This window comes from Papilio machaon, chromosome 7, assembly GCF_912999745.1.
Source record: "Papilio machaon chromosome 7, ilPapMach1.1, whole genome shotgun sequence".
NCBI lineage: Eukaryota > Metazoa > Arthropoda > Insecta > Lepidoptera > Papilionidae > Papilio > Papilio machaon.
In genome coordinates this window covers 2371860-2389249 of record NC_059992.1, presented here as the reverse complement: position 1 = coordinate 2389249, position 17390 = coordinate 2371860, and the positions used below count along the sequence as shown (strand labels likewise).

Sequence of the window (17390 nt, the reverse complement as noted above, 5' to 3'; positions counted from 1 at the left end):
ATCGTCAGATTAAAATACGACCGTCTAAATAATAAATTACTATCAAAGTGAGTGTTACATTAGAAAATATCTTGGTGAAACAGTAAATTACTGCTCTTATGTGCCGTATGTGAGCCGAACAAGACCCAATTAATTACAAACACGGCATACCTTCTCAGCCCAAAGGAGTAGTATTTCCTTAGTTAAAATGCCTTCTGTAATCTTTACTAACTATAATTACAACGTCAGGAATTATTACTTGTTCATGATAATCATTATATCTGTCTAAATCAGGATAATAATTGTTTTTATGTCTGATGTTTGGCTGATATTTGTACACTCTACAAATATTTGTGTATAATATATGTTACATTACCCAATAAAACGATGCACTAATATTTTTCTATCGCTTATATATTTAGAAGTTAAAAACTCACCACAAAACGTCTATTAATCTTTAAAAAAAAATGTTTTTGTTAATAGAAAACTTATCCGAAATAATTTCAAAAAGATAAATCATAAAATTCAAAAACATATCTTTCCGTTAGAAAATATTCATTTTAAATAAAATTTCTGCAACATTGTTAGAAGAATTCGCTTTAAAACTTATACAAACGAAATCAACTTTGACAAAAAGCTTTTAACAACGAAACGTTGTGAAAAGATCTTTCTTTACTCTGCTTATATTGATGTTCATAACGAAACAAATCTCTTAGAATATGTTCACCAAAGATTTAGAGTTATAATAAAGTAACAAGCTGTCAAGCTTGAAAAGAAAGGTAGGAAATATAGTGCGGTTGAAATATTCAATACACGATGAACTATAGAAATTAATTTGGCTAGTTCAGTTGTTCTTAAAAAATTGTCCTCATTTATATTTATTAAAGAATGACACTTTCTGTTAGATTTAAAAACGAAAAGAAATTAAAGGAAAATATTCCTCTGAACAAACAAAAAAAACTCAATCGGTAGAAAAAAACATGTTTAGTTAGAAACGGCCGTGAGAGTGTGAAAATAAAACAAGCATCATTAGAAAAGCAAAATATTATATTGTATTTACTATGTGGTCGTTATATGCCAATAATATTTTAATAATGAGCCACGAGTCAAAAGGAAATTCGTCGAAAGTTAATCTCTCAGAAATGTGCCGGGAACTTTTATATTTCTAGCTTCATTAAATTCTACGAAAGAGTTTTCGTGGTACATTTTATAAATATTTTCTTTTATGTAACCAAAGGCCGAAGTGATTTGAACAATATTTATGGTAGATATTAATGTGCAATGAAGAAAATTATCTGAAAATATAGTATGTACGGAAGACATTAATGCTATTATCACAATAGTTTTTCCAAACAAAAGTAAAGAGGAAAATGTCCGATAGACCAAAACGATATGCATTGACGTCACCCACAAAGCAGCTGAAACGTTATTTAATGTAATAGAGACAATTGTATTATCAACTAATCAACTAAATTGGAAGCTATCCCAACAGATGTATAACAATACATTACCAAAGAACCAGTCAATAAAAAATAAAGAGGTCGTGACAGCTGTACACAGTCGGGAGCTGTATCCAGAATGACGTCACAATAGACGGTTCAGCCAGTGCTTATTTGGATGCTACAATAAAAATTTTCGGGAACCGGAGCAAGTGGCGAGAGACAATTCAATTTATAGTCTGTGTCGACTGTCACGACAAATTGGCTCCATCGAGCTAGATGATATCATTGTATTACAAATGGATGTGATTTTTAGTCTTATTAGATTAAATCACTACAAAGGCCAACTGGGGAGTCAATTAAGAGTTATACGGAGCCATTTATATCTCTTATACAGTTACATTAATTATACCAAGAATTGCTTAATCTAAAGTAAGATAGAAAGATAACGAAATATCTTAATAATATCTAATGATTGCTTTTTCCGTGACATATTGTTGTGGTCAGAAAGAAAGTACGCAAATCTGTCAAATATATCAAGCCAATGGGAGTGATTATGAAGATGAAGTGTGAACAGTTTGGCTAGTTCTGGCAATAACCGTGATAACTTCAACTTGATGTTTATTAGTTTATCTTCAATAGTGTTTGGTTTTAATCTGAAATCCCATTGTTACGAAAATAAAACATTAACAGAAGTACCATCTTATTTCGCTCCAGTAAAAAATACACTTCGCACTGAGTGGGGAAAAACTTGAGCGTTTTTAAGCGAATGAAAAAAAAAACGGTCAGCTGAAGCAACAGGCCTTGTATTCCAGAGCTACGTTCTGTATAAAAGTGTCAAACAATGAGGCGAAGTGCATTTGAGCGATCCACAAAACAACTAGGGAATAATCACGAGTATTTTTTTGTTTCTGCTACTCGTTGTCGCTGATATAAACGATGAAATAAACTTGCCATAATTTTTTTTGGCGAAACGAAGTCGCTCGTTGCAAATATTCGTGTTAGGCCCACTGTTTGCAAAAGTATTTTTGAATTGATATGATTTAGGAACTGCTTTCTTAATATTAACAATAGGCAGAATAACATTCCAGTTCTTCTTTTAAGCATTGGCAAGAAAGAAAGAAGAAAGAAACTCATTTATTACCACACAAATACAAGAGAAAAAAATCACAGCACATATTTACGAGAATAATTTAAGAAAAATGTGGTAAAAGGTGCCTACTCAGCGTATGCAGACGGCCTAAACAGTCCCTGCGCTGATTTTCAGTTGGAACCTTGGCATCCACCTGAATAATTACATAACATGGAAGGTATAACTCAGTCTATTCTATTATATAACACACACTTCAATGATCTTACATAAGAACATACAAATTACATGTAAAAGAAAAAACAATTATTAGCATTACATTATTAAGCATTACAATATTCCCATTGTTTATATGTATGATTATATTACGTTTCAGGCGTATATATGCTATTCGTTCTATTTCAGAGCTCAGCGGTCTACGCTATCAGATTTCGAGGCACTCTTCCAGCTTGCTAATTAAGCTATTCTCACAACACAAGCTTATCAGATTTCAAGCTACGTGTTATCCCGCTTATTACATTAGCTTAAAAGCATAGTAAAATATTCATGTTGCTCAAATGTAATGCACTTTATTACATTAATGCAGTAATGGCCGTTGGGATGAACACATCTTCAATATGCAAGGCATAAAAAGAAATCATTTTATTTAAGGGCTTAAACCATTATATACAACAACTAGATATTTAAAAGAAAATAGATTTAATAGAGTAGTGGCTGAAAATATGTCAGGCAGTGACTCTATAACTGGGTGTACATTAATATCTTATGAACCCGATAGCCCGCAACTCCAACATGGCAGCAATGCGGGCTACAGGCGTGTACCTATCGTACCCTCTTCAATAGTGAGCGAGTGACGACCCTCGAGAGCACAGATAACGACATTCCTGATACATACATAATGTGATCCTTTCTAAAATTACCGCAATAATTATTTTGGTTACAACTTTATCATGTTATTGTTTTTAATCCTAGAACAATCAATGCGAGATAAAAATCACATGTTGTACTTTTTTCTTTTTTTTTTTGACTGACTAGTCACTGTTTGCCTTGAAGAGGCATTTAGTTTCACCGGGCTTGAGGTGGCCGGGCGCAGATGGCGCTTAGCCTAAACCTCGTTTTAAACGCATGTTGTACATAAAAGCTTTACCTAATCAGTGTATTTGGACAGCCGAAATATTTGTTTACAAAATATTGCTACCTCTGTTTTATTAATAAATGAAAGGGATAACAATATGTCTTATGTTTCATTAGTAAGCAATGTATAAATTCCGCTGTCTATTAATGTGAAAATGTTTAATTATTGTTCAATTCTTTATAAATTACATTAAGTTGGCTGTGTTTAAATATTACCTTTTTATAGATAGCCTCTATGATAAGCAATATTCTATTTTCAAATACACGATACGAAAACTAAACATAAATGTTATTTTTATAACAATACAACACTGACAAATGAAGCACTGCTTTTGTAATAACACTCAGCCATAACAAAATACAGTATTAAGAACGCTAACTAGCGGATTGAAACTATTGCTCGTGTTTGACTACTAATATTATACATGCGATAGTTTGGATGGATGGATGGATGGATGGATATTTGTTTGAAGGTATCTCCAGAACGGCTCAACTAATCTGGATGAAACTTGGCATGGATATAGTAACATAGTCTGATAAAACACAAAGGCTAATTTAAGTTTTTTTTTTAATTCCGCACGGACGGAGTCGCTAACAACAGCTAGTTATAATATCATGGTAAAGTAGGTACATACTTGAATTGATATAAACACGTTAAGACACGCATTCATGATTTAACACGCTGGGATGTTAATTGATTAGCTTCGATAGCAGTGTGAGCAAACAATTAAACTAATTAGTAAATCAATCATTACGTGATTTATACAATACTAGCTGTCGCCCGCGACTCCATCCGCGCGGAATTAAATAAACGTAATAAGTATCCTATGTGTACTTCCAGATTATATTCTATATCTGTGCCAAATTTCATCAAGATCTTTTTTTTATATCAAAAGGTGGCAAACGAGCAAACGGCCACTTGAATTCGCCAAAATAGCGAAGCTACCGACATCCGCAAATGCAGATGCGTTGCCTACCTTTAATCAACAGTGATGGGAACGCCCAGAAAGAGGATATTCCCCCTTCCAATTCGTCCCCTCTTCCGCCAAATCCGCTTCCCCTTCCCATCCTTTCCTAATAAGAAAAGGGTGGTAAGGGAAAGAGGACTAAAATTAGGCTTCCGTAGATAAGTTGATACCTTCCGTAGATACCTTCAAACAAACATCCATCCATCCATCTATCTAAACATTTGCATTTATAACATTAGTAATGCGATATAAATTAATGATTCAGTATCATAACAAGCTTCCCTTGATATTACAGAAAAGGCATTTTTTTTGTTTTTTTTTTGTTCTAACAAACAAGCAAGCTGCAATCTGATATCGCTAAAATAGCAATATTGCTTCCACCTACGAACATCAGTAATAAGCGATATATGCAGATGCGTTGCCTGTTTATTGGACATAGAAGAACGGAAAGAACGCAATTTTTCCTATACCTATGCAATATTTTAGTATATTAAATACTTAGTATGAAACAAATCTTATTAAACTTGGCGTAGTTTAATATTTTGTACATTAACTTTTTACGATAGCGACTTAATTATATTTACTTTAATATCGCGAACCAGCGCCTTGCTAAAGTTAATTATAAATTGCACTTTTCCGTCGCGAGTTGTTTTATTTCTCGTCGTCCGCACACTGCCCGTGTTTAACTATAGAACTCTCTATTATTATAACTTTAATGGAATCTATAATACATGCACAATAGCGTCTCGGTCAATTTTCTTCGACCATTAGATATATTTACACTGACATTTTAGACTTCTGTACTATAATAGAACACCGTGATATTTGCAAAGATTTATAATTATGCTTGATTTTTTAAATAATATCGAAGACAATGATTATTATAATTAATTAAAGTTTTAGGATAATTGATATCTAAAATCATTGTATTTGCCTTTGTTGTATTTTGTTTCGGTAAATATCAAAGATAATTTCGAACTTTGGCGAAAGCAAAGTCTGAGTAAGTTCTAAGCGCGCTCTATAAATTACTGGCTATCGCCCGCAACTAGGTCCGCGCGGAATTAAAAAAAAGTTTACAAATAGTCTATGTGTTCTCCCAGACTAGATTCTTCATCTTTGCCAAGTTTCATCGAGATACGTTGTGCCGTTCCGGCGATACCTTCTAACAAACATTCATCCATCCATCCAAACATTCGCATTTGTAAAATTAGTAAGATAATAACTTTATCATACACAATATGTAGACAAAACAGACGTTTAAAGACTACTTAATTAATTAAGAAACGGCTTAACTCACGTTTGATCGTCCGGTGACGGCACCGACTAGTTTCGGACCCATCGGGGGTCCATCTTCAGGGCGAGTGCTTAATCCGAAGACTTCGCGGTCGCGTCGCGTCTCGCACAGTTTAGTTTAGTTTGTAGACTACCTTTAACTAGCCAGTTATTACAATTTAAATTGAATAGAGACGTTCTGATTTAGAAAAAAAAATCGTAATATCAAATTGGACTTTCATATATAAGATCGGGTTTTCCGGTCAAATATCGAACGTACCCAGTTTCTGGGAAATCAGATAAGGAACTAGCAATCTTTCGCTTTTGAAATTCGCTCATATCAAGATTCAGACGACGGGGCTTTACATTTGACTGGACGGAAAATAGAATAGAATTGAAAAGCAGATATTTTCTAGTAAAATTTCTATATGTATGATGTATCTAAGAGCAAAATGATCGCAATACCTATATACCAAAAATTGAGAAATTGAATTTTTTATAATCTGTCCATGGAATATTTTCTAACTTAAGGCTACTTTAAAGTTTAAACCATTCTCTACACAATTATGTATTTTTATAAAACATAAGTGTCTGTTTCTACTGTCGAAACACTTGTGTAAAAACATATTTTCATTACTCGCAATATATTCAAAAATCAAATAACAATATATTTATAACAATAACATTAGAACCCAAAAGCAGTAATCCTTAATGAAGTTGTATAATAAATTATTCTGAAATCACATTTATCAGGCAGTAAATCAGAATTATTACTTCAGAAGTATCTTCAATCTATTTGTTGGTACTATAAATCATAATGTAATGCCCTAAAATTATGATCTAAGTTTAAATCACATATTGAATAACAGTTTGCTTTAAATATTAGCAACCCTTTCAGTTATACAATTATGTAACTTTTAAACCTACTTCAAAAAGGAGGATAACACCAAGAAGTTTCATAACTTATAGAAAAAAACGTTGTGAGACTTTTACCCCTTCTTTAGAAATTTGGTATCGTTACTGTCTAAAGAATAGGCTACTTAACAAGTAATTTTTATCAATGAGTAGACGAAGTCGTGGTCAAAAGCTAGTGTTAGATAATATAACATTCATTCACAATAAAATCTTGAATAACATTTACGTCCGGGAAAACGTTTTACGTTACAAAGCAAATACTATGCGATATCGTGCCAAATGGTGTTGAGAAAACAGAAATCATGAGCCTGTTTTATGTAAATCGCCTTACTTTTTCGGCAAAGTTGTGAAAAAGCTTTCATTTTCTGCATATTTTACTTAAGTGAAAAGTCACAAAACTCAGCTGTTTTAGTACAATGGCCGCCAAAACAATCTTGTAAGCAAAGAAACTTGACATATTTGTACAACTTTTTTAATAATTTAACAATTATCTAATTGGACTAATTTTAAGCAGCCGGTAAACAATAATTTTATTTGACAAAGCTTTTCATCTCAAGTATGAATGAGATTTCAAACAACAACAATGATTTTTAAAGAAAACACAATATCAAATAATTTGACTATCACGTGTAAATAAAAATATTTAAAAAAAATATGTTTATTATACGGGTAAGAGTCACAAAAAATTTTCAATTTCTTGGGACTCTTACCCGTGGTAGGTAGAGTCCTATGATACCGGAGGTAGTGTCCTATGGTACAGGTAGTGGTCGTTTATAGGGTGCTTAAAATTCATATACATAGTTACATTAGACACACAAAAGTTGTTCGGTGACCAAGACCTAAATTTAATCAGTCTTGAGCACAGGCGTAGAGTGGCTAGTCTCTCGGTATTTTACAGGCTGCATTTTGGGGAGTGTGCGCAGGAATTACACGATATAATTCCACCAGCACCTTTCTACCATCGGACGTTCAGACATACGGCTGGAATCCATCCTTATGCAATAGACGTGCCGCGCGTTCGAACGGAAAAGTTTGAATCATCGTTCCTTGTGCGTACTGCTAAGGATTGGAATAAGTTGCCGGCGTCAGTTTTTCCGTCCAAGTACGATGTGGGGGCCTTCAAGAGTAGAGTGAATAGGCATCTACAAAGCTAGCGCGTACCATCTTTAGACCACATCTTCACCTCATCGGGTGAGATCGTGGTCAAGAGCTAACTTTTTAAATATAAAAAAAAAAAAACATTGTATTCTTTTCAATACCACTTCATAACGTGTTCATAATTTCACCATAATATCAAATTGACAGCAATATCCCGTGTCGAGGGAGAAGCGGAAATTAGAAGCCATACAATAAAATTGTTCATGGATACATAAATTTGCTATTCTTGGAATATATGATCGTTTTCTGTTATACACAAAATATATATCTAACATATATACTTTTATATGTCTAACAATAATGCTTATGTACAAATGGAAACATTCAGAATTGTATATAATACGTCAGTTATTTGTAATCAAAAAGCATTGAGCTAAAATCCTCACGCAATGGGACGCTATTAAAACAGAATTTGAGGTCATAGCAAAACACAAAAAAATTATAGGGGTACAAACACCTTTTTAACGATTTAGGAATAATCGCTGTATTGAAGTTTTAGTAATTATTTATTTTCTCTTTTAAATAAACTTGAATTTTTAGGGAATATGTCCAGAGAAAAACTACAGCTAACAAACGAAAATACATCATCACATTAGTTAGAGATAATGATAAATTAACGTCATATATACCTTCTTAATACATTTCGCTCTAGGCTAGATAGCTTGAGTTATAGATGTGGTACGCCACTAAATGTTGAGATCCAATATCCGAAACCGCAGACAATATTATTCAATCGGAATTTACAAGACGTAACATAATTGCTGGACCACTTCGCATCGGGTTAGACACAATCGAGTTAACCCCTGTTATGGCCAATAAACTACATCTTAGCAATAAGACTACACATAGACTTCGATATGTCGACCACCTAGAAAGCATAAATGATGCTGGGAGCGTTAAACGAGCATAATTTAGGATTGCCAAATATTCGAAAACCAGTAAACCAAACCGGAATGACGTTGCAGAATCTGCAAAAACTAAAATTCTTAGTGTATCGAGTTGGCGCGGGACGGAAGTAAAAGACACGTATTGTCGATGTTCAAGTCCAACTTTAGATCGCTAAGTCACTCTTAGTAAGACGACGAAAATATAATTGTAGTCCTAGTACACTAGCTTTGCCTCCATAGCTATTAGTAATAAAAATTAGGTTTGGGTTATTATTAAGTGGAAAATATTTTTTCTCGCGTACATCCGTTGGGAAAAGATACATAAGAAACAAGGGCAGACAAGTCGAAACTCCACGGAGGATTAAGCTTCGAAGTATAATACAAAAATTACGACGTGACGTTTAGAGTGGATCGTAAAGATCAAAAAAGCGAGGCGGCGGTGTCCTGAATGATATGTTTATTGACGTCAGGTACTATATTTTATGTGACACTCTCGTTTTATTCCAGTGTCGCACGCGACCAAATGACACTGTCTGTGCTTCTAAAATAGATCCATAGTTTTGTAACGATCGATCGTAATATTACGTATACTTACTCGAACAAGGCGACCTATTTGATTCGCTCTAATAACAAACTAATCTCAAATCTGTGATGCAACTATGGAGTACCAATTAGGAAAATCCGTTAGATAACAAAATTCATTAATAAAAATCGATTTAATTGAACCCATTATTTTTGTTGTTTTAGCCTTATTTTTAAAAGTAAACTAATTGAAACTAATACAGGAACTGAGCATTTCAATTATTTTATCGATATCTTGGAAAAGCTTGGTTAAATGTACACAAGCCTTTTATTGCTTTTAAAGGCGCTACGCCGTGATTTCGCATAAATTTATCATCTCTACACCGTGAATTTGCGGAATTATTTAATATTCAAATTATAAAGCAACCCGCTAAAGCTTTACGATCATACAAAAAAAAAGAAATACTAAGATCATTCGCTAATTGAAGAGTTTTTTGTTTATGAATTCTGTTTTAATCGTTTTTGAAGTTTTTGATTATATACGGAACAAAAGAAAACATCTTTAATAGTTTTTTAATTGCACACGTTAATAAATCTTTGTTTATTGAAATGTGTACGAATACTAACAGATATTTAATTAATTTGTACATTATTTAAACTAAAATGATTGAAACTGTAATCGATAAAGATATTAACACAATAACTGATTTAATTTTAATTGAAATCACGTTGTCAGTAAAAAAAAATTGAGAAGACTAGATATTTTGCTTTTTGGAGCATTTTGTTACTTAAATAATTCAAGAATATCCCTCATTAAATTATTCAACCGCCGACCCTCAAGCTCATGTCCAGGGAAAAAAACTGTTATTTTTTAAATTCAAATGTTTTAATGAAAAAAGTATATATTATCCAATCCCTGCTATAAAAACAAAACCTTGTGCGTTTAATCAAACAGATTGGACTCTCCACCACATCTTTTGTACATATATACTGATGTTATAAATATGAAATATTTGATTGAATGTTCGTTTGTATTTTGAATAGGCTCCAACACTACTAATACATATTTTTAATTCCGAAGGAACAAGTTGCGGGGAACTGCTAGTTATGTATAAAAATAGTGGGGATAAAGGGTACTAAGACCTTAACAAACACAAACAAAATCGCGCTCTCATGTTGAAGAGTCTAACGAGCGTATAGGTCAAGAAGACCCTACAAAATCTTTCGACTGACGATATTGACAGTATTAAGAAATGAATGATATATTTATATTATTAGAATGTAATTATATCCTACTTATTTTACTTACTTTGTATCACGACTTAACTGCCCAACTCAGATTTGTTAAGCAGTCACTAAGATAGCCCCTTAGCGCACATTTACTATGATAAATATAGACTAAGGGCTATTTAATTAACCATTTACGACTATAGAGTGCAACAGTAAGACCAGTTGATAGTCAATTTCAGACATATTAAAAAAAGAAGAATAAAAACAATCAAAAATATTACAGAAATTACGTTGATCAGACATTACAATAATGGCGTAGTAGGTGTCATAAAATGACGAGAAACATAGCGTGTAAATAACAAAAATCAACGTGGGTGTAAACTATGATACTGAATTCAATTTAACGTTGCAATTGTGGAAATTACTGTAATACAAACTAACCTTTGAATTGAATAATTTAAACATCGGTTTCTGAGACCAGAATAAACGTTTAAAACGTACTGTTATGTCTATTTTGTTTAAGATAATGACAGGGATGACGATATTTTTATACAGAGATTTTTGTCTGAGATACCAACGATAAGAGATGTTTTAAACTAGGTAAGTTACAAGAATCCTAACAATAGTTACCCTGACACAAAAGCATACTAACACTTTTTTCTTTCTTTGAAGAAACTACATTTTGTATAGGGATTTTCTCAGTAAAAACCCACATTTTAAATAATTCGGATCCTAAATTACTAAAATAATGCGAATTACAAACATATCTAACATCATAATAAAAATATAATATGAATAACTAAAAAAAACTTATATCAAAGCAAAAGTATTTCTAGTTATTACATCGAATCACAGTCGAATGCGCTCGGAATGTAAGGACTAGCTCGTTATTTAGGACGATCATGTTGAATATTAATAAAACTGGATAGAACTTTTCTAAAATTAGTGCATGACCTAAAATCGATAACGTACAAGAAAGCCACTCCGCCCGCTCTTTGTACTAAATACTTTGTTCACGACAATCAAACATTTTTTGTCTTACTAATTCAAATTCGACAACTTCGCTTGTTATTTTTTGTATTACTTATCACTACTTAAACGCACGATAAAAGATCATTTTTTTTTTTCAAATTACAACATGTTTGTCAAATTGTGTTTGATAGTAATGCGGCTTTGACGATTTTGTTCATATTTGAAATGTTTGATGAGACGTCAAACAAATGTAACAATAACATGTTAAATTTTCTGAGCTCTAAAAACATGTATTTAGAAAATGTCTTGTTGCAACTTTTTTAATAATTCTATTTTGAAAACTCATACGTATGATGATCTATGACTTATTACTATATAAAGAGAAACTTCTGACTCTTTCAAATTGTGTAAAACTTTTCATAAAGCTTTGACGAACGTTGAGCGACACTTTAACAAATCGTGTATTTCATTTTTTGCTAGTGAATTTCATCTTTATTTCGCATCGCAACTAAAACTTTATAACGAACATAAACTTTCTAAGTTGTTTCAACACAATTCAGAACACATATTACTTATGATTGTTAAGAAAACTTGCTATTACAATGATCCTCTTGTTATTTCAATTAGGTAACAACACTTTTATTTATCCTATAAGATCTCGTCTACATCAAAAAATTACATAGTATTTTTCAATAAACCAACAAGCAGTACTTACCGTAGACTTCTGAGGCCACAATCCCTGTATAAAACATATCGTCATCGCTGTCATTATATTTGAGAAAACAGAGATAACAATATGTTTTAAAAGGAGATCTTGGCTTCATAAACTCCCTATTAGTGATCTAAATCTAGTAATGATCGAATCTGACTCGCTCCGCATCAGCAGACAAACGGCAGACGCAATAACTCGTAAACGTTTTTGAGCTGCCCACCATATGACACCATTACCAATGCCATTAAACCAATAAAAATTGTAACTGATCAACATAACAACGACAAATTAAATTAAAAAAAAAACTTTAAACATTGATACCATTGATTACGACGCATCAGACATAAAAATACGAAAGATAACCAAGATCTACATTTCCTCTTATTTTTACGATTCTTTCAAATTTACACTGAAATTTTTATTTGAAAAAAAAAAAACATAAAACATTAAATAGCAAAATTTTGGCTTATGACACTCTAGGTCACTTCATTGTACGTTAATTCATTGTGGTTTGTGTGGTGTGGAGCATTCATTTAGAATACTAAATGAATGCTCGAATAGTTTCTACCAAAAAGTTACACTTTAGCTTTTAAACTTTTTGATCTACAACTTTATCTTTAAAATTCTAAATAAATGAGATGAAAACAAATGGTGTTTAATATTCAAGTTAAAAGACTACAACATAATTATATAGGGTGAAAACTGTTGTTCACTCGAGGCACAACAAGCACGGAACTACCAAACAGTATTTGCATTTCCTAGTTAGTTACCTCAAGTTTAGCCACAACTAAATTCGATTAGAGTTATGTAGCTTCCACAACTTTGTACTTAGTGGGCGTTTAAATTTGTGAATTTACGATATATTTTAACTTGTTTTGTTATAAACAACAACTAACTAATGTTACCTATCGTAGATTTCCGATAAAAAATCACTCACTTTGAAAAAAAAAAAACAAACAAAGTGATTGTTTTTTCATCTTCTGCTTTTTTTTGTCCCGATTTACAAAATGTGCAATGTTTTTTCTGTGTGACCAGTCATTCGTTTCGTAGTCGTACCCAGAAATTATTGAATAACCAGCAAATGATCTTTGTGTAGAAATACTAAAGAATTGTAACAAAATTGTACAATATTTTCTCACGGCATGTAGTAACAGTTACCAATATCTAAACAAAATTTAACATTTAGTTCGAAAGTACATTTTACGATGAGGTGATAATGAATCTGTTCTATACAAAGTTCCAGCGAAACTTACCAAAAACTATACTTTTATTGTTGTTCTCTTTTTGTTTCGATGTTAGAAAGGAATTTACTGCTGCGTTTAAAAACTGAGCAGTCCATTTCTATTCTACATTTCATTATGTTTTTCGTCTTTATATCACTTTTAATATAAAGCAATACTAAATACTAACTTATCAGACATACTATTATATATGGAGATTTTAACAAACTGTGGATTTCCACTGTATAAACACATGTATAGAAACATATTATCATCCCTCTAAGGCTCTTTGGAAAAAAAAGAGTTAACATTACATTGCAATGCGTCTTTTGGAAGTTCATAGTTACCAGACCTTCACATTTGTTTTCTTTTTTCTTTTGTTCCAGTGTGGCGAATTCAACGCGAAACAAAAGTGTTTCAGTTTAAATATTTACAATGTCTAACGTTCATCTTAGATTTAATATGTAAATGTGCCTGCTATGTAGAAACTATAAATACTAATATTTGAGCTACAAGATACAACAAACAACTAAATACATATTTCACTATCGTTCTAACGTTCTAAAGAAATATGATCATAGTTTCAGTTTCTAAATAGATACAACTTCAATATATGTTTTATATATTGCTAGCTGTCGCCCGCGACTCCGTCCGCGCGCAGTTAATAAGCTTATATGACACGTTCGTAGATTTACCATAGCAGCGCCATCTATTGATTACTTACTCAACCCAGTCGAAAGGTGTCGACATCTGTTAGAATCATTTGGAGTTAACAGATAATTGTGACTGTCAAATAATAACAGACAAATAATTAGCAATAAATTAAAATTGCGACTATAATTTGAGAATTAAACTATCCTATCTCTCAAGTTGGATCGAACTGCACATGGTGTGCGAATTTTATTATAATCGGTTAAGTGGTTTAGGAGTCCATTGAGGACAAACATTGTGACACGAGATTTATATATTTTAAGATAAGTTACAAATATAAACCTATTCTATTTTAACGTATCGATGGATCATTGTGAGGAAAAAAGAGACATACCAATATGTTTTTTTACAAGTGTTTCGGTATCGGAAACAGTTAAGTGAAATAACATTAAAACCTGAACTGCTTTAACATCTATCACAATATAAAATACATTACGCAAACAATACTTGGCGTTCCCATGTCATATCTTTAGTTAGTATGAAAATGGTTGTATAACTTGCAATATTAGAATAGTTTTGAATGCTAATGATATCTGGCTGGTGAAATGTTTGCAGATATCAGCTGAGGGCCGCACAATGCCCCTCTCTCCTCTCCACCCGCTCACTCTTCCTCCTACCTACAATCCACTTCCCCAACACTATCGATTCTAACCCCTAAAGGCTCTATCTTGGAAAACCTGTCTAGAATTTCAAATTATTTAAAATTTCAACAGACTATTCAAACTCAGAGACTCTCGAGTGAACATCAATATCGGTACTTAATTAAAAGCTCGACGAATATACACTTATATCAATCTGAGTAAGTGTGCTTATCGAATAACTGCTCACACTTCAAAGTCAGTGAAGCTATTTAAGCTACAGGTCACAATGAGACGAACACACGAAATTATCTGCAATTCCAATATTTCGTGTTTTATAATTTCATCATAACTATACCCTACGAATTATAATTTCGAATCTGCCGATAAAAATAACGCTTGCATTCCTTCCTGATATAATAAAGAAATACATGTACATTATTTGTATGAGAGTAAATTTTGTTCCCATGAAGCAATGCTATTTTTACACCACATTTAAAAGTTATCACTACTGTGCGATATCTAATATAACAAATGAACATTTATAATAAAATTAACAACGTAATTATTTCAAAGGCGCGATAACAACTGTGTCGTGTACCAGTTTATTTTCAATGTCACAAGAATCGAAGTAGTTCAGTATCACGCAGCTGAATTTAAGTCTTGAATGCAACAATCTACTTAACCATCTATGGACTGAATTTTTGTTTTAAATACAAAAAGGGGTGGCACAAAAAATCAGCAATTATAAACATATATATGCAAATAAGAAAAAAAAATTCCGTTCAAACAATTTTATTGCAGTAACTTAACTATGTGACTTTCAAGTCACATAGTGAAGTTACGGTCTATAGCAGTGTTTCCCAAAGGTGGCGATAACGCCTCCTTGGGGGCGTTTGAAACCTAGGAGAGAGCGATAAGAGGCCCGAAAAATGGGGGGCATTGAAATTAATTAAAGTAATGAAACTGTGGTTTTTAAGTTTTAGGGCTGAATAAAAATAAGGGGCGCTCTGAAATATAATTGATTTTCAAAGGGAACGGTGAAAGAAATAAGTTTAACAATCACTGGTCTATAATGTTTGCCATTTTGTGTATGAAAACTTAAGCGTGGAATTCCATAAAACAGTTCGCATTTGGCCTTAAACATAAATGAACATTGCATTTGGAACATTTAAGTTCTATCTCTAGAAAAAAAAACTGCATATATCAAATTAGAATAAAAGATTACACAGATTATTTATTCAGTAATCAATTTTGCCATCAACGTGTCAGATAAGATATTCGCATTGTGATTATCTATTTTTAATAAAAGCTTACAAAAAACCTTCATTAATTCACGTTCGAGAGATATCGATGTTCCACAATGTGCCACTAACAAAGCACGACCAACAAACCACAAACTTATGGATAAAGTAAATGGAAATATCAAACTGTTTTGTAATTTATAACAGTTTAATAAATTGAACAATTTGTTTTAATTTCATTTGACACGTTCAGTGCTACTAGTTTGTCTTGAGAGTACGTAATTATCATAACAAACTACGTGTTAAGATATATTTATAACCGTTGAATTCCACTGCCGTAATCTTACTTATATTATAATTGCGAAAATTTAGATGGATGGATGTTTGTTTGTTTGAAGATATTTCCGAAACGGCTCAACGGATCTTGATAAAATTTTGCATAGATGTAGAACAGTATAGAAGAGCACATAGGGTACTTATAACGTTTTTTTTTCGGACGATTGGAGTCTTTGGCGACAGCTAGTACTATAAATGCATTTTGAAGTCTCTGTTTAGTCACGCCAAATGGAGGTCCGTGATCTCTGCTGTTGTTTGTTCAGACAAATATTTTGAAATGTATGACAACAGGTTTGTATACAAGTGTGTTGAAGTGGACACCCACAGTGAGAGATACGTTACTATCTCTCTACTAAATAGAAAGCTTAGCAGGCTTTTCTCTTAGTTTCTGTACAGTTTAGTCAAAGTGTAGTCATATGTGTATCGTATTCAAATGCAGGCAAACGTACAATATTACGTGAATTGATCTGCAATGCAAACACTAAGCTGGTGTTCAAGATAATTGCATCGTATTTGCATCGTAGTAATACCGTTTTATTGCATTGAAATACCATTGTCAAAGATATTGTAGATCTATATCGAAACTATTTAAATTAAAAAATGATACAATATATTGATTACGTGTTATTATACATTTTTTACAATTTGCTTATATCATTTATGGCTGTGCAGTTACATTGCTTTTAACCTAAAAAAAGAACAAATTTTGGAAAATGGCGTTAAAGAAAACCACTATCGAATAACCGGCGTTTTAAAACTTTTATCTTGCAAGGAAACATTACAGAACGCACATTCGTAAACGTAAAGTTTTTTTTTTAATGACACTCTCTCGTCTTCCACCCAATAAACGAATAAATCTTTCACAATATTAATAAAATATAACTAACCGATAAAGCGTGAAGTGACACTTACGACGTCAGGTTAAAGTGGCTATATTTGGAGTGTTAATTATTTTTACTGGGTCGTTAAAGCGTCGCCAAATAATCGCTGCATCTGAAGATTTAAAACTCATCCAGATGAGAA

The 17390-nt window shown here is 32.4% G+C and overlaps 1 protein-coding gene across 1 annotated transcript in view; it reads right to left on the bottom strand.

Annotated features, from left to right (window-relative positions):
- LOC106711573 (1-phosphatidylinositol 4,5-bisphosphate phosphodiesterase classes I and II) overlaps nucleotides 1-17390 on the bottom strand; it is a 49833-nt gene that overhangs the window by 30891 nt on the left and 1552 nt on the right. The window lies entirely within an intron of this gene.